Raw genomic sequence first — 19894 nt, forward strand, 5'->3', positions numbered from 1 at the left:
GCTCTAATATAGAAGCTATCTTAAGGAAATTAATCAATGATGTAGTAGGTGTGGAGGGAAATGGAGGATATGACAAGTACTTGGGACTGCCAGCTATGGTAGGTAAATCCAAGTATCAAACTTTTCGAGGCATAAAGGAAAGGATATGGAAAAGAATCCAAAGTTGGAACAATAATTTCTTATCTAAAGCTGGAAAAGAGGTATTAATCAAGGCAGTATTATAAGCCATAACTACATACACCATGAGTGTATTCAAACTGCAAAGGGAGTTGTGTCAAGATATGGCAACCATCATTGCTAAGTTTTGGTGGGAAACAAAAATAGAGAAAGAGGAATTCATTGGAGAACGTGGAGTCATTTTGGGAAATCTTGATTTGGGGGAGGACTAAGCTTTTGAGATATTGAGGTCTTCAATACAGCTTTACTAGCAAAACAGTGTTGGAAGTTACTGCAATATCCCAACTCATTGGTAGCTATGGTGATTAAAAGCAAGTATTTTAAGCACTCTAGCATACTCGAAGCAAATATAGGGCAATCATCTTCATTTATATGGAAGAGTATGTGTTCTACAGTGGGTTTGCTAAGGGAGGGATTGATATGGAGAGTTGGGGATGGAAATAACATTAAAATATGGCAGCACAGGTGGATTCTAAAGGAGTTCTCTTTCGAAATTTAGTCCCCTATTAAGGTTTTGGAACCTACAGCTATTGTTAGCAAGCTAATTTTGGATGAAATAAAGGATTGGAATGTGCCTCTCATGTCTAAGATTTTTTAGAAGGACTAGATGGATCTGAATGGACGAGAAGATAAGCAAGTTTGAATTTATAGCAAAAATGGTGTATTTATAGTTAAGAAGGCCTATCACTTGGCACAAACACTTAAGAAGAATATTGAAGGAGAGTCTTCAAAAGCTAAAGAGGAAGCTGGTGTATGGAAGCAGATCTGGGAGTTGGAGGTGCAGGGGTCGGTAAGATTTTTCTTGTGGAAAGCTTGTAGCAATATTTTACCTACTAGACAAAATTTATTTAGAAGATAGGTGGTTGATACACCCTCATGTCCCATATGTCCAATGGAAGATGAATCAGTAATCCTTCTGCTCAATATGTGTGGGTAGAAAAATGAAGCCTTCTTAAAAAACCACAGGTGGAGAACATGACTTTATGCAGTTATGGATGTCTTTAAGCAGAAGATGTAATAGAGAACAACTAGAAGTGGTAGGGTCGATCATGAAAGGGATTTGGTTCGGAAGGAACATATTTCTCTTTGAATCATAATTTGCTAGTCCAAGATTGGTTGTAAAAACTGCAATGAACAGTGTGGAAGTTTTCAAGGAGGCTCAGTTACAAGAGGGAAGTACATGCAGGTTTTGATATGCAGAAGTAGTGAAGCAGTGGCTAGCTCCAGATAGAGGCAAGGTTAAGGTCAATTTTGATGGAGCTATAAACAAGGTAAATTAGAAAGCTGGATTGGGGGTTATGATAAGAGATTGGAATGGGAAGGTAATGGCAACAACATGCTTCTAGAAATTACTTGTGGATCAACCAATTACTATTGAGTGTATGGCTTTGTGGAAGGAAATTGAGTTTTGTTCTAATCTAGGTTTTAGACAAGCAATATTCGAAGGAAATGCTCTAATGGCAATTGAGGCAGTTCAAAGCAGTGATACGTGCTTGGCTTGGTATGAGCAAATAATTAAAGACTTGAAAATAATGTTCAGGAGTTCATATGGGTGGAGCTTGACATTCACATACAGGGAAGGGAACACTGTTGCACATCAGCTAGCCAAGTTAGCACTACAACAGCAAGGGGATCAATGTTGGGTTGAAGAGGGTCTTAATTTTATTGATAGTCTTGTTTTAAATGACAAATTATGTAACATTTCTTGATAAATGGCAAATATGCTTTTCTTTAAAAATAATAATAATAAAAAAGTTAAAGAGGTTAAGCACGGCACTAAGGCCTCATTTGTTTTCTCAAATGAGAAGAGATGAATTGAGATAAAAGTTAGAAGTGAAATAAAATATTATTAGAATATATTTTTTTAATATTATTTTTATTTTGTAATTTAAAAAAGTTGAATTGTTTATTTTATTTTTTATAAAAATTTTAAAAAATTATAATAATTAAATAAAATAAAATGAGATAAAAAATTTTGTGAAAATAAATGAACAGCAAAAGTGTATGTTATATAATAAATTGGTACATGCGCGTTGACGACAGATTAAAGAAAAAAGAAAGAGAGAGAAAAGGAACTCGACTCGCCTGATTTAATTAGTAAAACCCTCTCATATCCCCCGCCAGAGTCTATAACTACGATTTCACCGTTCTGACAAAGGTCACATGATGAAGCAATTGCAAAGCTGATCCTTACTAATTATTATCCAATCATCTTTCTTTTTTCTTATTTCTTTTTTACTTTTTTTTTCTTTCCGAAATTATTTATAGCTAATCTCCGTGCCTATGCCTTAAATATGATAAATAAATACACAAAATTAATTTTATAATATTTTTTGAGCATTTAGTTTTCTTTAAGAAACAAAAAATAATAATAATAAATATTATATAAATAATTTTTTGTGTCTACATCTTTTTCATTTTTAAATTTAGAATTCATATAAAAAAATCATAATCCTCACCCAATTATCTTTTCCATTTTCCAACATTAAGGACATAAATTAAGCAATGTAGGTGACGTTCTAGTTTTCCCAATATTAGTTGGGTCAACCATCCCAAATGTTTTTTTTTTTATTTTTCATTTTTACTATTTTGAGTAGGCTACTAGCTACGAGCTAGCTAGTTAGATCCAACACATACATATAGCTTAATTTGCTTGTTTAGAAGTAATTAATCAAATCAACATATAGTTTTGAGAGATTAATCGCAGTCAAAAACCTTTAATTTTAACTTTGTCGTGATATCAATGATACATCTTTTTTAATAGCATTGCTTTCTCTCAAATTAATCAAGGATTGAATGAATCTTGATCGGTCTTTCCGATTCCGAATTATGAGGATGTCTTTATTTGATACTTTTTCATAATTCGATCTATGCATAGATATTGCTTTTTGTCGGAGCATTATGTTGCCTTTATCCTAGATAGAACCGATCGATTAGAAAGAATTTTGACAGTGTAATTATGAAAACAAAAATGATCATATCGATTGGCATTTTCCTTTTGTGTGGAATGACGCCATGCATGGATCGTTTCCAGCTCAATTAATATTATATATTCAACTTTCAAATATCAAAAAGAGGCTGTAAATTTTAAGAAAAAGTACTCATGAGATTATAAGCTAACGACAATAACTTATCTGATGCAGGGACAAAAAAATACTGTTGAAAGTTGTTTTCTAGGCCATTCCTACTTACTCTATGTGGTTTTTTATATGTTGTCAATTCCAATCTCTAAGAAATGTTTTCCAAGGAATGAAATTTTACAGACTGATGTTGAAACCAACCCTCTTTAGCTTGGAGGACGGACAAAAACTTCTTAAAGGTCTTCTTTAGAGAATTGGTAATAGGAAAAGCGTAAGAGTTTGGAATGATAGGTGGATTCCTAGACCATCTATCCATATGATTCAATCCCCTATCACAGTCCTAGATGAAGATGCAAAGGTGGCCGAGCTTATTGATGATGATCACAAATGGTATTGAAAGAAAAATCTATTAAACAATTTATTCTCCTCTCAAGAAGTTGAAGTCATAAAAAGCATGATCCCCATTGGTGGTAGTGAGGATAAACTAGTACGGAAATGCTCCAATAATATTTGTTTTTCTTTGTTAGGAGTGCTTATCATTTACAAAATGGAGATTAAATTTAGATAAGATGGAGAGACCTCAATAGGAAGAAGAACCAATGGTATTTGGATGACAATATGGCAGATAAAAGTTCCCAATGCTTTTAAAATGTTCATGTGGAGACCTTGTCAAGATGCACTTCACAGATTTTCCAATCTTAGCAAGAGAAATATCACTGAAGACAACATATGCCCTATTTGTGCCCAATTCTCTGAAACTGTGAGACGTGCCTTATGGAGTTGTTCGGCCTCTAAGGATGTGTGGACTCAATGTTTGAAAAAAAAATCCAAAAATTGTCCTTGCATAGTGACTTTTTCTTGGGAATTTTGAGTAAGTTTGATCACTTTTTGAATAAGGAGAAAATGGAAGAAGTAGCTATGCTAGCTAAGCATATCTGGTAGAGGAGAAATTTTGTAGTTCCTAAAAAGGGATTCACACACCCAAACATAGTAACCTGGTTTGCTAAGGAGGCTTTATATGAGTTTAGGAATGTCCAGGGTGATCATTCAAATCCAAGAGGCAGCGAGGTGAATAATGGAAGCTCATGGGAGAGACCCCCTGAACGCACAAACAAAATCAACTAGGATTTGCTATTACCAGAAACAGAAACAAAATTGTTATTGGGGCCATCATAAGGGATTATGAATGACAAGTTATAGCAAATTTACGTGCATCTTAAGCCCTTAAGTTGAAGTCTTCTTAGCTGAAACCTACGCAGTGATGATTGCTTCAAATCTATGTCAAGATCTTGGAATAATACAACAAATTGATCTGTTGGATGGTAATGCTTTATTTGGGGTGGCAGTTTGTATTCGCGGGTCGTATTCATTTCATGTCAAGTTAGGAGTATTAGACTATATGGGTCAATCCAAAAATGATCCATTTAATTATAGGTGTCAAACCCTGACACAATCCATATAAATAATCAGTGATACGACACTATCCACTCAAACCATTTCAATTTGTTTAATCCTTTAGCCTATTTCGACCAGTTTCATATAAATGGGTTGAACTGACCTGTATATTTATTTTTAAACCAACTAATATAATCTCATATATAATACAACGATAACTATATAAATCATGCATTCACAAAAACAATTAGATTCATGATACAAATATTTTATTATCAATATCCGAATAAATAATATATAAAAGAAAATTAATATATTTATAAAATAAAATTACATATTAACAAATAAAGTTTAATAGTTTGAGATATTTAGTATTCACATATTAATATTACATCCCATAAACGAAAAAACATATAAAACTAAACATTTATAAAACTTAAAAATATGATTTATTCATGTTATCCAGGTCAATTGCCGGTTTCATGGGTTGGCTTACTTATTAATAATGTCTTATCAAGTTAATGTGTCTTGATCTAAACCCACTTATTTCCTGTCGGATTCATTGATCGTGTCATATATTGTCACCTTAATGTTTTACAGGTAGTGAATGCTCTTTAAAAAGATGGAAATCACTGGGGTCAGATTGGCCTACTAATCGAAGACATAAGAAGAATCTTGGGTTCAATAAGATGCTGGACCGGGAGACACATAGTAAACGTGATGCAAAGTCTACTGCACATCTTAGACAAGGATGCTTTTAATATTCTTGATGATCTTATAGTAACCGAAGATGTTCCTATTTGTATTCATTCTATTATTTTGGTTGAATATTCTTAGTTTGATTAATGAAATTTTTATTACACAATAACTTTAAGTGCTTTTGCGTCGAATATAATTTAGATATAAAATGTTACTTATATTCGCTTTAGTTATTTCTGTTGATGAGTAAACACAAATGAATGAAATGGAATTAATTAGAGCCCTTGCTGGAAAGATACTCAAGTGTGGATGGTTAGTATGACAAGAATAATGATATTCCTGCTATTTTATAACCCATTGATCACAACAAACTTATAATGTGATAACACTATTCCACTAAAAAATATATTTTTATTTGAATTTTGAATTTTACATAACTGGGCTTCATTTAAAACAGAAGTGTAAAAAGAGTTACAAAAAAGATTGTGTATAAATAATAATTATATTTGTATCATTACTTATTATGCTCTTACTTAAAACTAAAAGAGTCTCCATGTCCATGGTGCCCTTCTCTCCCAATTGGTATGGGTATAAGTTTTGCACAACAAATACCTAATGTGGCGCCCACGACCCCCATGTAAGGAGACACGGGAATCGAGACGCCGGGATGATGACAACAGGGTCACACATCCCAACGTTAGTGCCAAGTGTGTGTACATGCAACAGTGTACAATAAACAAGGCAGCGGATAATTAATACAATTAAGTACCAGAATCGTTAATACATTTTAAACAATCGGTAATGTAACACCCTGTATTTTAGTGTATTTTCACTGAAGGATTATTTTTAATAATTCAAAAATTTATTCTCTTAATTTATAATTATCGGATATTTTAAATGGGTTAATTTATGATCTTTAAATTGTGAAAATTAAATTGTTATGTTTTCTTAATATTTATTTATTGTTGTACATTTAAATTGTTCTTCTTTTAAATGAATTGATTGTGGGATTTAATTATTTTATTTTCATTGTATCATTGCGTTTAAATTATTTTAATTGATTTGCTGTTTTAAAATCATTTTCGTTGGATCATTTTTTTTGTGACCCAAGATATGAGGATTGGACCTCATTTCTTTCCCTCTATTTTCTCTTTCCTCTCTTTTTTCTTTTTTCTTTTCCTTTCTTTTTCTTTTTCTCCTGCTTTCCTTCCTCGCGCGCTACGTCCTCCCTCACTCTCTCGTCATGCGCTTCTCCTTCCACCCAACCCACAGTCGTCGCGCCGCCGTGCGCGACACAGCCCGTCCCGTTCACTCCCCCACCGGCCGGCAACCCTTCCCCATAAATCCCAGCCCCCCTCGCGCCGTCGACAGCCTGCACGCACCACACCAAGCCGCGGCGTTCCTTGAGCTCGCACGCCGCCGTCGCGCCACCTCCGGCCACTATCTTTTCACCACTTCATCCTTGACCTCCTAGGAACTCAATGGACCCAACCCCAGCTCCGATCCGCCACCGGTGAAGCACATTCAACTCTATCTCCATTTCAGGCTTTTTGGCCTTAAAACCACCATTTGTGCCGCCACCCACGGCAAACCATCACCACCATTGGCTTCACCGACCTCTTTAGGCCCTACCCTATCAATTTCGGGTCTTAGTTTGTCCCCATTCAAAAGTGGATATTTGAGACCCACGGCCATAGTGTATTTTACACTGTTATGTTGCTGTGTCTCCACCTTTTGCAGCTCCATTATCCTTCAAAAATTATTATATAGCACTGTAAGTATTTTTCTAAATAACTATTGTGATTTAAATATATTTTTACATTAACTCATATTATTGTGATCTGGTTGGACATGCCGGACTGAGTCCGAGGAGTTCGGGAGTCGGATGGATTATGGACGGAGTTGTGTGTTTGGTTGGTATTGTGAATTGTTGGTTGTTGTGGTGTTGTTCATGTACATGACATATTGCATGCATGATCATGTTTGTAAAGGAAACTGAGTTTTCGTGTACATGCATTCATGTTCATGTGTTTCATGAAAACTGAGTTTTCATGTGTTAAAGGATTTTGGGTGCTTGTGTATCATGACCCTAAGCCGAGATGGGGTATTATCTCGGTGGAGCTCCTCTGGTCACTCGGGAGCGGAATATACTGAGTGACGTCCCCTGGGTTGTCGCTGGGCGACAACGGGATCGGACGAGATGGTCTCGTGCCGACTCTGTGGCCCCTCTGCTGGTGGGGGCTAGAGGATGCTTGGCCACGTACGCGCTGGGCGCGGAACTGGGCATCGTTTGTTGCGTAATGGGTGCTTGGCCACAAACGCACTGGGCGCGGAACTGAGCATCGCTACGAAGCCAGGACGTGCGAATGATCCCTAGGGGAGATCATGGTGCATTAGTTAGTGGAATAATAGACTGTTTTCTGGAAAAATAGCGTGTGTTGATTAAAATGTTTTTATGTGATTCATTTTCTGGAAAAATGAGATTTTATTGATTTGGGTCATTTTCTGGAAAAATGACGGAGTATTCTTTTGGGGCCAAAATGGGATTTTGGCATATGTTGGAAAATATCTATTCTCGGGAAAAATAGTATTTTTAGATTTAATGCATATCTCATCATATTCATGCATGTTGGTAGCATTAATGTATTTTTATCTCGTGGTTATTTGGTTTATACTTACCTGCAATACCATTTTGTGGTAACGCAGATTTCGATGCAGTTGAGGCTGAGGGTGAGCCTGAGGATTCGGCTCCGCCAGAGGAGTGATCTGGGATCACTCGTTTTGGTTTGAGACTTGTCAAATATTTATTTTGGATGACTGTATAACTCTTTAAAGGTAATTTATTTTGAATATTTGTATTTAAATTTCTGGTACTTAGATGACTTATTTATATTATCTGCTGCGATTTTTATTGTGCACTCTTGCATGTTGCACACACTTGAGCATATTTTGTTAGGATGTGTGACCCGTGTTGTCATCATCCCGACGTCACGATTCCCTTGTTTTTGTACGTGGGAGTCGGGGCGTCACACCTAAACCCAGCTGTTGATCATTCTCTAACATTTTCATCACGCATTTCGCAAGTGTATGCTGATTTTTTAATTAGTAATGCTACCCTTTGTCACGCCCTATACCCGGGGATGAATTCCTTTTAACATGAAATCCACAAAATATAATAATATTCCAAAATCAAATATCTCAAAAATCCTTCTAAAGAAAGTAAACTAGGCACTACTACATATTCTCTAAAACGTCACAAACCCACTTATGCCACATGACACTTTTCTCACCTTTCTCTTATAATCATATCTCATGCCATCTATTCCAATTGTCATAACCATCAAAGTCATCTGGATAACTAGTGGAGACAAATGAGTGAGTCCACTGACTCAGTAAGAAGCGAACTTAGCTAGTGTGTAAATATGAGCTAATTATAAAATGTAGAACAAAACAAAATCTCAAAAAAGTTACAGAGCAATATTTCATAAACATTTATTTATAATAATAATATAGAAAAAAGATCTTTAGCATAAGTATAACTGAAACAACATCATAACAAAAAAGAGGCCATAATTAACCACCGTACCAGATCCCTAGTGACTAATTCGAGAATAAACAGAAGTGAAATCTCCCCCTTCTTAACTTGGTGTGCCGAGTGTGTACTTTGGAAAGACCCACGTAGAAAGCCACGTTGTCTCCAAACTGGGTGGCATCAGAAATAGAGATGTTTGTTCCAAAACAATAGCAGAGGCAGTTTTACATCCGTTGTTAGGTTCAAATAGAAGTAAAAACAAAATTTCATGCTAGAGGGGTAACAAAACAGAGTACTAAGCAAATAAATATTATATAATCACATAAAAGTTTTGGACTTCATATAAGCTCTTTATACAATTGAGATTAGAGTACCAAAAATTTCTCATGTCTATACCAATCATGATAAAAAAAAAAAAATCATTTTTTATTCAAATATAAAGAATAGTATAGAAAATGACTGAGGTTGTTTTCATAACAAAATATATAAGTTGTTCATAAAATAAACCTCAGTCAATTTTTAGGCCAAATCTACCATAGGAGTGCTGCTTATTTGACTTTTATAGTATACAATCTAAGCTTTAAACTCAAGCAATTGCAATATCACAACCTAATCCAGAAAATACCACGAACACACTAGTAACTCATACTAATACAAAACCATCCTAACTACTAAAATTATGTAGTTGGAACTATAGCTCAATTTGAGCCCATAAAAAAAATAGTCCATCATGGTGCCTCGAGTTTATAATGGGCCCAACACAATCTCCATAACTCACTACTCCACCGCTTGAGTAGCCCAACATCCTTAGATTCGCCTAAAACTCACCGCAACACATATCACCATTTACAACCATACATGGGATACATTGGAGCACCAACACACATTCTTACATTCGATCCCTCCCCCGACCATGACATTGCAAACAAGGGACCCTCCAAATATCAACAAACCATGAAATCACTCAACTAAAAGTTCAAACGTACAAAATGGGGACAAACCTAACTTCCATTGGGCATCAAAAATAAAAGTCACAGAATTTATAGTGCGATTATGAGGCTAAAGCTTAAGGGTATCTTACCCAAATCTTGTTGTGGTGGTTAGTCAAACTCGAGAGTGACTAACCTCGAGAGTGAGACGATGCTGTCTAAGGAAGTCCAAGATTCTCTATGATATTGAAAATGAGGTTAAAAACCAAGTTCGAGATGGTGAGGAAAAATCACAGAGGGAGAGAGAGAGAGAGAGAGAGAACTAAGACAACCTTGGTGGCATGAGGAGACGCTTTGGCTCGAGCAGCCTTCGTTGGTCACCGAGGAACCTAACTTGGGATAGGGAAAGGCCGACAGAGAGTTAGCTAGAGAGAGAGAGAGAGAGAGAGACGGGCAGAGTAACTTACAGTGTTGGGAGCCAAGAGTGGGAGTCGGTGGCACTAGATGACCCATGGGGAGCGAACCCACAGGAGAGAGAACGAGAGAATGTGCGTTAGGTTGGGGAAGAAATAAGGGGGCAATCCATTCCAAGGAACCTTTTTTTTTCTTCTTAAAAGAGCGGATCGGGTATTACAAATCACCATCTCAATTACTATCATCCTTCCACCATTCCTATTACTATCATTCTTCTGTCATCTCATAATCATGTGGTATTAAATGATTGAAAACTATTTGTTATATTTAAATTATGAGCCAATCTCTTGATGCACATCAAGAAATGTTAATAGGATGATGATAAAATAGAATTGTTCCTTTTTCAATTGGCTGTGTGTTGGAAGAGATGGGTTAGAAACGGGTCATAGCTTTGGCATCAACTTATTTATTCTATATCTAAATTTTAGTTTAAATAATCATATTGGTTTTTATATCTTTAACTATCTACTTTCCGCAAACAATCAAATTTTTTGGTGCACCAAATTAAACAAAGAGGAGTGGCATGCCACCCCATTTTGGGTGGTCTGCAAGCATCCAGGGTGGTCCGGCCACCTCTTTGGGTGTGGGGCAGTTTTGTTTTTCAACAAAATATACAATCTTTATATATCAACTTGTGATGGTCTAGGATGGAGGATTAAAACTGAGTATTCAACACATTCTTTCAAAGGGGGCTCTGAGTGAAGAATACCAAAACCCACATGTACTTCACAAATTGTGATTGACAGGCCCTCCTTGCTGTAAGTTAATTCAACCCTAACGTAGAAGCAGAGGCCCTATTTGTACAACACAAATGAATATGCACAGGCTAATCTCCTCATGTGCATATGGCTCAACAAGAGTCGGTTCTTCTTTCATGTATACTCAAAAGATGTCTATAACTCAGGGAAGACATGCCTAATGAAAAGAGATACAAGTAAAAAGTTTATCAAAACTTAAGAAATTCTTCTGCTAGCATCCAGTCCCAACCATATAACATCATATCTTACAAATATTACCCAGTGATGCTTTAAAGTTAGCTTCATTTTAAAGTAATATCATTAGTTACATGATTTCTTCTCAATTGGAGAAAAGGCATACCCCTTCAACTACTCTAGATAACGATCATTTTATTTATCGGATGCCTACCTATACTGCAATCAACATGACAAAGTAGACACCAAATGATAACCCAACAACGCCGTAGCTACATTTAAAAATGTAGTTAAAAATGGAAATGGTTCCAACCCAACGAATGAGTTCACTACAAGAACCCTATCAACATTGTACATACAAAATGAAAATTATACTGAAATAAAGTAGGCAAAACAAAGGCAAAAACTTCAACACAAAGTTACATCAACATTGGAAACAACCTTGAAACACTACAACAACTTTGACTTTTAGGGACAAAATTATTTAGGGATTAACTAAATTTCATCCCTAAAAGTAATTTTTTGAGACGAAATTTAAATTTTATCCCAAAAAATTGATGACTTTACAAAACCGTTCGACTGGATAAATATATGTTCGAACAGGATCTTCTGTGATGAATTAGATCATCTCAAAAAGTTTTGTCCGTTCGAGCAGACAAAACTCTGTTTGAACAAAAAAATCTTGGCGGTGAAGTAATTTATTATGCGAGGGAAAGTTCAAAACCGTTCGAACGGTAAATTTTGTTGTTTGAATGGAAAAGATTTGGTGGCAGAACTTGGCGGGAAGGTTTCTAGACCGTTTGAGCGAAACATATTTAGTTCGAACATATTCAAACACCATATTCATACATTCGAATGTATAATATTAATCTCGATACGTAATTTAAAATATAAAATATATATCATATATATGAATTTATAAATTAATTTTATATAATTAATTTATAAATATTTTAATGATTTCTTTTATGTTAAATAAGGTTTTTAGTTAAATAAATATTATCAGCCATACACCATATAATATAAATCAATAATTAATCTAGAAAAGAAAAAATATTTAATTTATAACTAAAGCAAATTATCAAAACACCATATATATTGTCCATAACTATAATGAAAAAATATAAATAAAAAATAGAAACTACTGTGATGCGAGGTCTCTGCACACATCCTCGACTGCAGCTAATCGTGTCTTTACCTGTGCCAGTCGAGTATTGAGCATGACCTGAGTTGCATTACTGGCATCAATTTATGGACGTAACTCAGAGATGCTAGCACTAATCTTTATACGTAACTCAGAGATGCTAGCAGTAATCTTTGTACGCAACTCAGACATGACAGTATGCACTGTATCAATCACCGTTGATGTGTGTTTGCCGATCTCAGCACGAAGTATGTCGGCCATCTCCTCGTGAGTAGATGTGCGTGATGCCTCGACCTATATATATGCCTCACCAGCCGATACTCTAGGATCTCCCGGCTGTGCATCTCTTTGAATATCAGACCTGACAGGAACAGGTCCACGAAAATGAAATCTCCTGTGTCCCGTGCTCCGTGACAGGGTGGTGCTGTTGATCGGTCTCATTGGCTCCCATGCACGCTCGACAACTTCTGGCATGACCCCGGAATGCCACAAGGTCGAGTGTCCTGTGCTCCTATCAGGGTGGTGATGTATATACCCCCATGAGGTCGATCGAAATGCCACAAGAGACTCGTATCATAAATTTCGCTTGATTCATGCCAACCTTGGTCTTGTGCTGCCAAGGGTCAAAATTATTGGCAATTATCAGATTCATGATCTTGAAGAAAGAAGATAAATCTATCAGCCCAATGCCCTTCGTACCATCGTACACTCGAGCATCTAGACTAACAATCACGTCTCTGACCTCATGATCAGTGAGTGTATCGACCTTATCTGTGTAAACTAGTACCTCGTCCTAAGCGGTCTCTGCATCACTTGAAGGATTAGACTCTGTAGGAAGCAGGTTCAGATAAACATCATCTAGCCTAGGAATACTGAGATATGCAGCAAGTCTGTCTGCTGAAAATATAACAGAAGCTCCTCGGACACAGATCCTGCATGCCCCTCCATCGTTTGGGTTGGCACCACCAAGCTCTTTATAGAATGCAACAACAATGTCAGTACAGGAAATAAGCTCCATTCCTTCTTCTCACTGATCTAGGATTGGTGCCAAACCACGATCGTTGAATACTGATGGGAGGGAATGACCCTCCCATATAAGAGTCACAAAATCATACAGTTTTACCTGCCACTCCAATAAAATAGTCCGCTCTCGAATTGTTTGGATGGATGGTTCGCCTGATCTGGCACGTTTACGGCCCCTATAAGACATTATTATGACCTTGAAATTTAAAAAATAAAATATATATTCAACATTAGTGATAAAATCTAATATGAGAAAAGATTCACAAAATTATATACTAATAGCAATTTAATAAATTAATTGATAGAGAAATTTAATAAAACAATGAAAATAATTTAATAAGCTAATATAAAATAATTGGTTCGAATAGAATCTATAATGGTCGAACGAACATTATAACGTTCAAACGGACAAAAACGTGGTCAAACGGAAAAAATCTTGTTTGGCTCAAACAGTTCAAACATAAAAAAGTGTTCGATCAGACAGGTTAAACCAGTTCAAATGGAAAACAGATCGAGCTTGCCCATGGCTGAGTCAACTCTGTGGCCATGAAAACACATGAAGTACATTGATTACGTGGGTTTCTTCGACAAAACACATACTACTCTTCATTTCTAATCTTCCTACGGTGGATTTGTGGTGTTCTATGGTGACTATTGATGAAAAAAATATATTTTTTCTAGAGAAAATGAATAAAACCATAAAACCATAAAAATAAACAATAAAATAACTTTTAAAGTGCCTACCTTCACTTAGGAGGAAGAGTGTTCGACATAGGTGGTGATTATGGCGTTAGACGGTGGCGATTAATAGGCATTCAAACATTTTTTCTTGTTTTCAAACGGTGGGGGATGGTGGCATTGAAATGGTTCTACCTGCGATAACTTATATGTGTAGAACCGTTTGAAATGGCTCCGCCCGCGATAACTTATATGTGCAAGACGATGGTATACGTTGTCAAGGAACGAAACAGCTACATTTTATGGGTGGTTACAGAATATTAAATTACTGGACGGGTATACCTCGAATCTAATAAGGTGTGTGCAAACAAATGACTGAAAAATTACTGGACTAATTAGCCATGATTGTCATATATTTTTACAATGTATCTCACCTGTTGGTATCTGTCGATTCTTGACGAGAGATGTGCGGATTGAGTTAATTGAGTTGGGTGCAGTTTTTTAAAATTTATGTACTAAAACATTGAATGTAGAAGCTTTGGATCATATAGAACGAGAAATTGTTATAATATTGTGTAAGTTGAAGAGTATTTACCCACCGTCATTCATCGACATCATGGTTCACTTAACCGTTCATTTGCCACGTGAGGCTCAACTTGCAGGACCAGTCCAGTATAGATAGATGTATATCATTGAACGGTTTCTTGGAAAGTTGACACGTACAGTTGGTAATAAGGCCCGCCCAGAAGGATGAATTACAGAAACATATATTGATGATAAGTGGCATACATTATGTTCCAAATACTTCCACAATGTTGACACAAGATTTGATCGGCTAGAAAGAAACTTTGATATTGACCAAGCAAGACGACGGAATAGGTTTTCTGTATTTTTCTAACATGTCCACTTGATGCTTAGCATGGTTATGATTTGTGTGAAAGAGAGTTCGAGAAAATTCAGTGATACGTGCTAAACAATTGCCCTGAGATAGAGAGTCACTTTAAGTAAGTTCAAATTAATTGCTAATTAATCATTGAATTTACTTATTAAACAATTATACGAATATACTTATTGTTGGTAATTTTTAATTTCAGTGATCATATTAACGTGCTTAAAGAATTGAGAGTAAATAATATAGATTAGAAATATGAACAGGAGTTCCTGAAATGGCTCGAACAATGGGTAATGGCATTAATACAGATGTGATTTTGCACTAACTTAAAAAATAGACTAGATTGTTAATGGTTGAATGTTTATGCTTTACTTAATATGTAGGTTATACAAATGCATGTGAGTAATCCGAACGATGTATTAGACGAACTATATGGACTAACGCGTCACCCCTAGAGACGCGCTACTCGATATTCTGCATCTATTTCATGAGGAAGTAAGTATCACACAATTGGTCGAGAACTTTATAGGAAAACACAAAATAGTGATGTCCTTGTCGAAGGGAGTAATGATGGAGAGAACATTAATTTCTATAAAGTTATCATAGATATAATTGAAATGAGATATGTGGGGGAGCTTGTGGTTTATATATTTAAGAGTGATTGGTGGGATTTAAGTAATCCTCGAAAGGGGAAAATGTCACGATGAATATTTTCTGAGTATTAATACATCAAAAAAATGATATAAAGATAATCCTTTTATTTTGGCTTTCCAAGCATCTCAAGTATTCTATTTAGACAATCCTCAGTTAGGAAATCAATGGCAAGTAGTACAAAAGTTTTCTCCTAAAAATATTTATAATGGTATCCCTGAGGCGGAGGGACAAGATGAAAAAGAAGATGATCCCTCTACTCAAGAAGCATAACAAGATAGTCAACCTGCATTTAAGTTATTTCTGGATTTGAGCCAGTATGAGATGATCCCATTACATAGGAAGATATTGAGGCTGGAATAGTTGATGTGACAGTTGATCAAAGTGTTGAGTCATCTGAAGTATCTACAGATTATAAGAGTGAATTTACAGATGATTGACTAGTTTTGTGTTCACATTATATAGTATCTCACAATTATGCCACCAAAGAGGAAGAAAGTTCACATCCCATCTCCAATTGTTCCTAACTCTCCGTTTGACTTACCATTAGAGACTAACTTTACGGAGCAAGGTAAATAGCTAATACTCATTTTTTCAATTAAGATAATTGATAATTGATACAAGGTAAATAACTAAATATTATTTTATAGATATAATAATACAATCTCGTCATGGACTACTAGAGGCGTGACGTTGGAGAAATATCATAAAGTGGGAAAGATTAAGGTTAACATTCCTGACGAACATATCGAAAGCGAGGGACAACAAGCAGCTTGACTTGCATCACATGTTGATGCTCTTACACGGACTTATGCACCTTTGGCTACGAGTTCATGGTATAAAGTCCCGCAAGATATGAAATAGCTTATAAAGAAACTTTATTTGGTACGTAATATTTAAATAATAAATTTATATTAATATTATTTAATATTCTAAATGATAATATTTTTGTGCATATACTTTTCCAAGGATGACTTCGAACTAAATTTTGGTCGGAGAGAGGAGCGTAAGATTGTCGAAGAGATGATGAGTAATACATTCCGCAAGTATAAGGCGAGGTACTACGAGCATTACAAGAAGTACGAGAACAAGGAAGGTGCACGCCAACATCGTTTTCAGGATGTCCGACCTAAAGATTGGGAAAAACTTTACGACATGTTTAATGATCCATCATATAAGGTAAATTAAATGAATTCTTTATGTGTCCTATTTGTAATTCTCACTTACTAATTTTTATAACTTCTATGCAGGAGCGAAGTTTTATAAACAAAACAAATAGATTGAAGTTGAAGATTCATTACCATGCAGGCTCAAGATCTTTCCACCGCTTCTCTCTGAAATTGGTAATGTACTCTTTTTTTTTTTTTTTTATATTCTATATAGTTTGTTTTTAATATTGATTTTATATCTTAACAATGTCTCTTGTAGAAAGACTCAGACACCAATTATGATCTGACAAAATTATATGTTACATCACATACTAATAGTAGTGGAGAGTGAACTCATCCCGATGCTTGTGAGAATTATGCAAGTATTATAATTTGCTTTAAATTAACATATTTAAATTATTGTGTCAATATTAATTTTATATGTTGTGTATAGGATAAAATGGTTGCCCTCTGTGCAGAAGATGCATTAGATTAGAATTCATCAGAAATTTTTACACAAGTTATGGGTCAACATTCAGGATATTTGAGGGGTTTGGGTCGCTATTTAAAGCCTTCAGGCTCTACATCAACGTCAAGTATTACTGCCATTGCGTTAGTGAACGCAAATTCTAGGATTGAAGAATTGATTGCAAAACAACATGAGTTAGAGACTCAATTGACGAAACAAACAGACATGAAGATGCGCATAAAACAACATGAAGATCAACAAAGAGATATGCAACTCCAAATGCAGATGCTTATGCAACAGTTCAGGCCTCCAAGCAATTGATTTTTGTGTTTTGCATATTGAACAATTATATACTAATAACAATATTAGTATTATTACAATTTTATTTATTTAGTTCTATTAGATTAGTTTCATTTATATCGAACAATTTGTAATGTATTTTTGAAATATAAATATTTATTTGATTTTAAATTAGCATTCTCCATGAAATACTAACCGTTCAAATGATCTTCAAACGTTCAAGCATATATACATTGTACACAACCGTTCGAACCTCACAAGTTCGAGTTCGAACGGTAAAAAAAGTTGCGCCTCATTTGAAGAGGCAATTCACTATTTCCGTCCTAAACACCTTCGAACGGCTTAATTTACATTCGATCATAATTTGTTTATTCGAATGTTTCTTCATGTGTATTTGGTGGAACGGACTGGTATCGTTCAACCGGCCAATGAGTAGCCGTTCGAACAAACATATTGTTCAAACTTTTTTTGGCTGTTCGAATGACTTTTGAGATGAATTTCAATTATCATAGAAAAAAAAATCCATTGGACTGTGATCGAATGGTCCAGCTAAATTTTGTCCCAAAAGATATTTTTTGGGACAATTTTGTGATTTTCGTCCCAAAATACCTTTTGGGACAGTTTTATTGGGACTACCTTGGGATGCATTTTTTTCATCCAAAAATATATTTTGGGATGAAAATCCAGTCTTTTGGGATGAAATTTTTGTCCCAAAAGACCTTATTTGTTGCAATGAAAGGGTTGTTTAGATCTGGAGGCGAGAACAGTTCTTTGAGTTTTGGACCATGAATCCTAGCAACCACCATAAAAACTATTCCCAGTTATTATTTTTAATAATCAATTTCCAGTGTAAATAGAAAACACAACACTTCTTTTTAATGAAATCCAACGCAGTTTTGTGATGAGTCATGAATTAATCTACCTTAACGCAATAGAAATATTTCAATAATAAGAGAAGCAAAGTATTGACCATCGTGAGAAAACTCAATAAAATTAAAGAAAAAATCTTCACAGAAGCCACTATTTGGCTGCATCTATTGCACACATGACGTGTAGACCGGGTTCATTAAGGCACTGAACCAATTTGAGAAGTTTTGTCTCTTAGCCCTCATTCCCAATTTCCATTTCTCCCCAAGCCCTCAAAGCTCTCCCCCCCCCCCCCCCTTTCTTCCGAACCTCCATTTTGCCCCCAAGCCCTAAAAGCCCCTCCCCTCGGGTGGCAGAATCTTAGCCATCGAAGCAAGGTCGTCCTCTCAACTCGTCGACCTGCCTCTGCCCATCACCACCCAGCCTTTTTTCCCCACGGTCCATTTCAAACAAGAGGGAGGAGTTCACGGGGACCACTCGTCGCCCAGATCTCGCAATGCCCTCCCTCCACCAGCGCCACCACTCGACGCACCTCGAGTCGTCGTCATCCCTCTCGTCGCCCAGCACCCGCGACTCCTACCTTTGTTTCGCCTCCCATCTGCTCAGCAACAAGAGGTAACTCCATATTATTCAGTTATTTGTACTAAGAAAGGTAAAGTTTGGGGCAGATTTTATCTTTCGGAGATGGGTATTGGGCTTAGGGCATGGAGATATATAGAACTCCATTTATGAGTATTGATGAAAATGTTAATGAGTTGCAGGAAATGCTTTCTTGAAATTAATGGTTGCTAGTGATGATCTTTGTTGGTTTGAAGTCTCAGTTAGCACATTATTTGTAAGTTGTTGATGACTCGGGTGTTTGGGTAACAATTGGTTGAGTACTTGATATTGGCGGTGCAACTAGAAATCCTAAACAACTATCCTGTCGGAGTGCTCTCTACCAATTGCATACCGTAGTTTGTTGGGTGGCTTACAGAGTACTTACACTACTTTGGATTGGTTGATCTTAGTCCCTTCTCATGGCTTAAAAATATGAAGGGGGAAAAGAAAGGAAATTTGTTGTACAGATATAGATATAGACACATATAGGTTATACATAATGCTTGTAACTGTCCATTTAGATTTTTTTTTTCAGTTGTGTGATTAATGCTTGTAAATGCACATATAGGTTGTGCATAAAAATGGCAGTGACATGCACTGGTATCTTGCATATTTCTACATATTTATGAGTTTGGATTATTGATGAATAATCCAAGCTATATATACCTATGAGTTGCATGATAATGTATAGTAGTTGGCCTGGCTATATATATTATGAAAAGCAACTTATGGGCAAGTATGTCTTCTACTTGCATGGAGTGAAATTATCAATACTTTCTTTGATGACAATTCAAAGATCAGGACTTTGAAGACATGAACATGCTTTTAGATGGAAGCTGGAAAATGAAAACCATTTCGAGAGATTATTTTTCCTTTATTTCAGACCAAAATTAATTCCTTGCAT

The sequence above is a fragment of the Juglans microcarpa x Juglans regia genome, chromosome 2D, assembly GCF_004785595.1.
Source record: "Juglans microcarpa x Juglans regia isolate MS1-56 chromosome 2D, Jm3101_v1.0, whole genome shotgun sequence".
Lineage (NCBI taxonomy): Eukaryota > Viridiplantae > Streptophyta > Magnoliopsida > Fagales > Juglandaceae > Juglans > Juglans microcarpa x Juglans regia.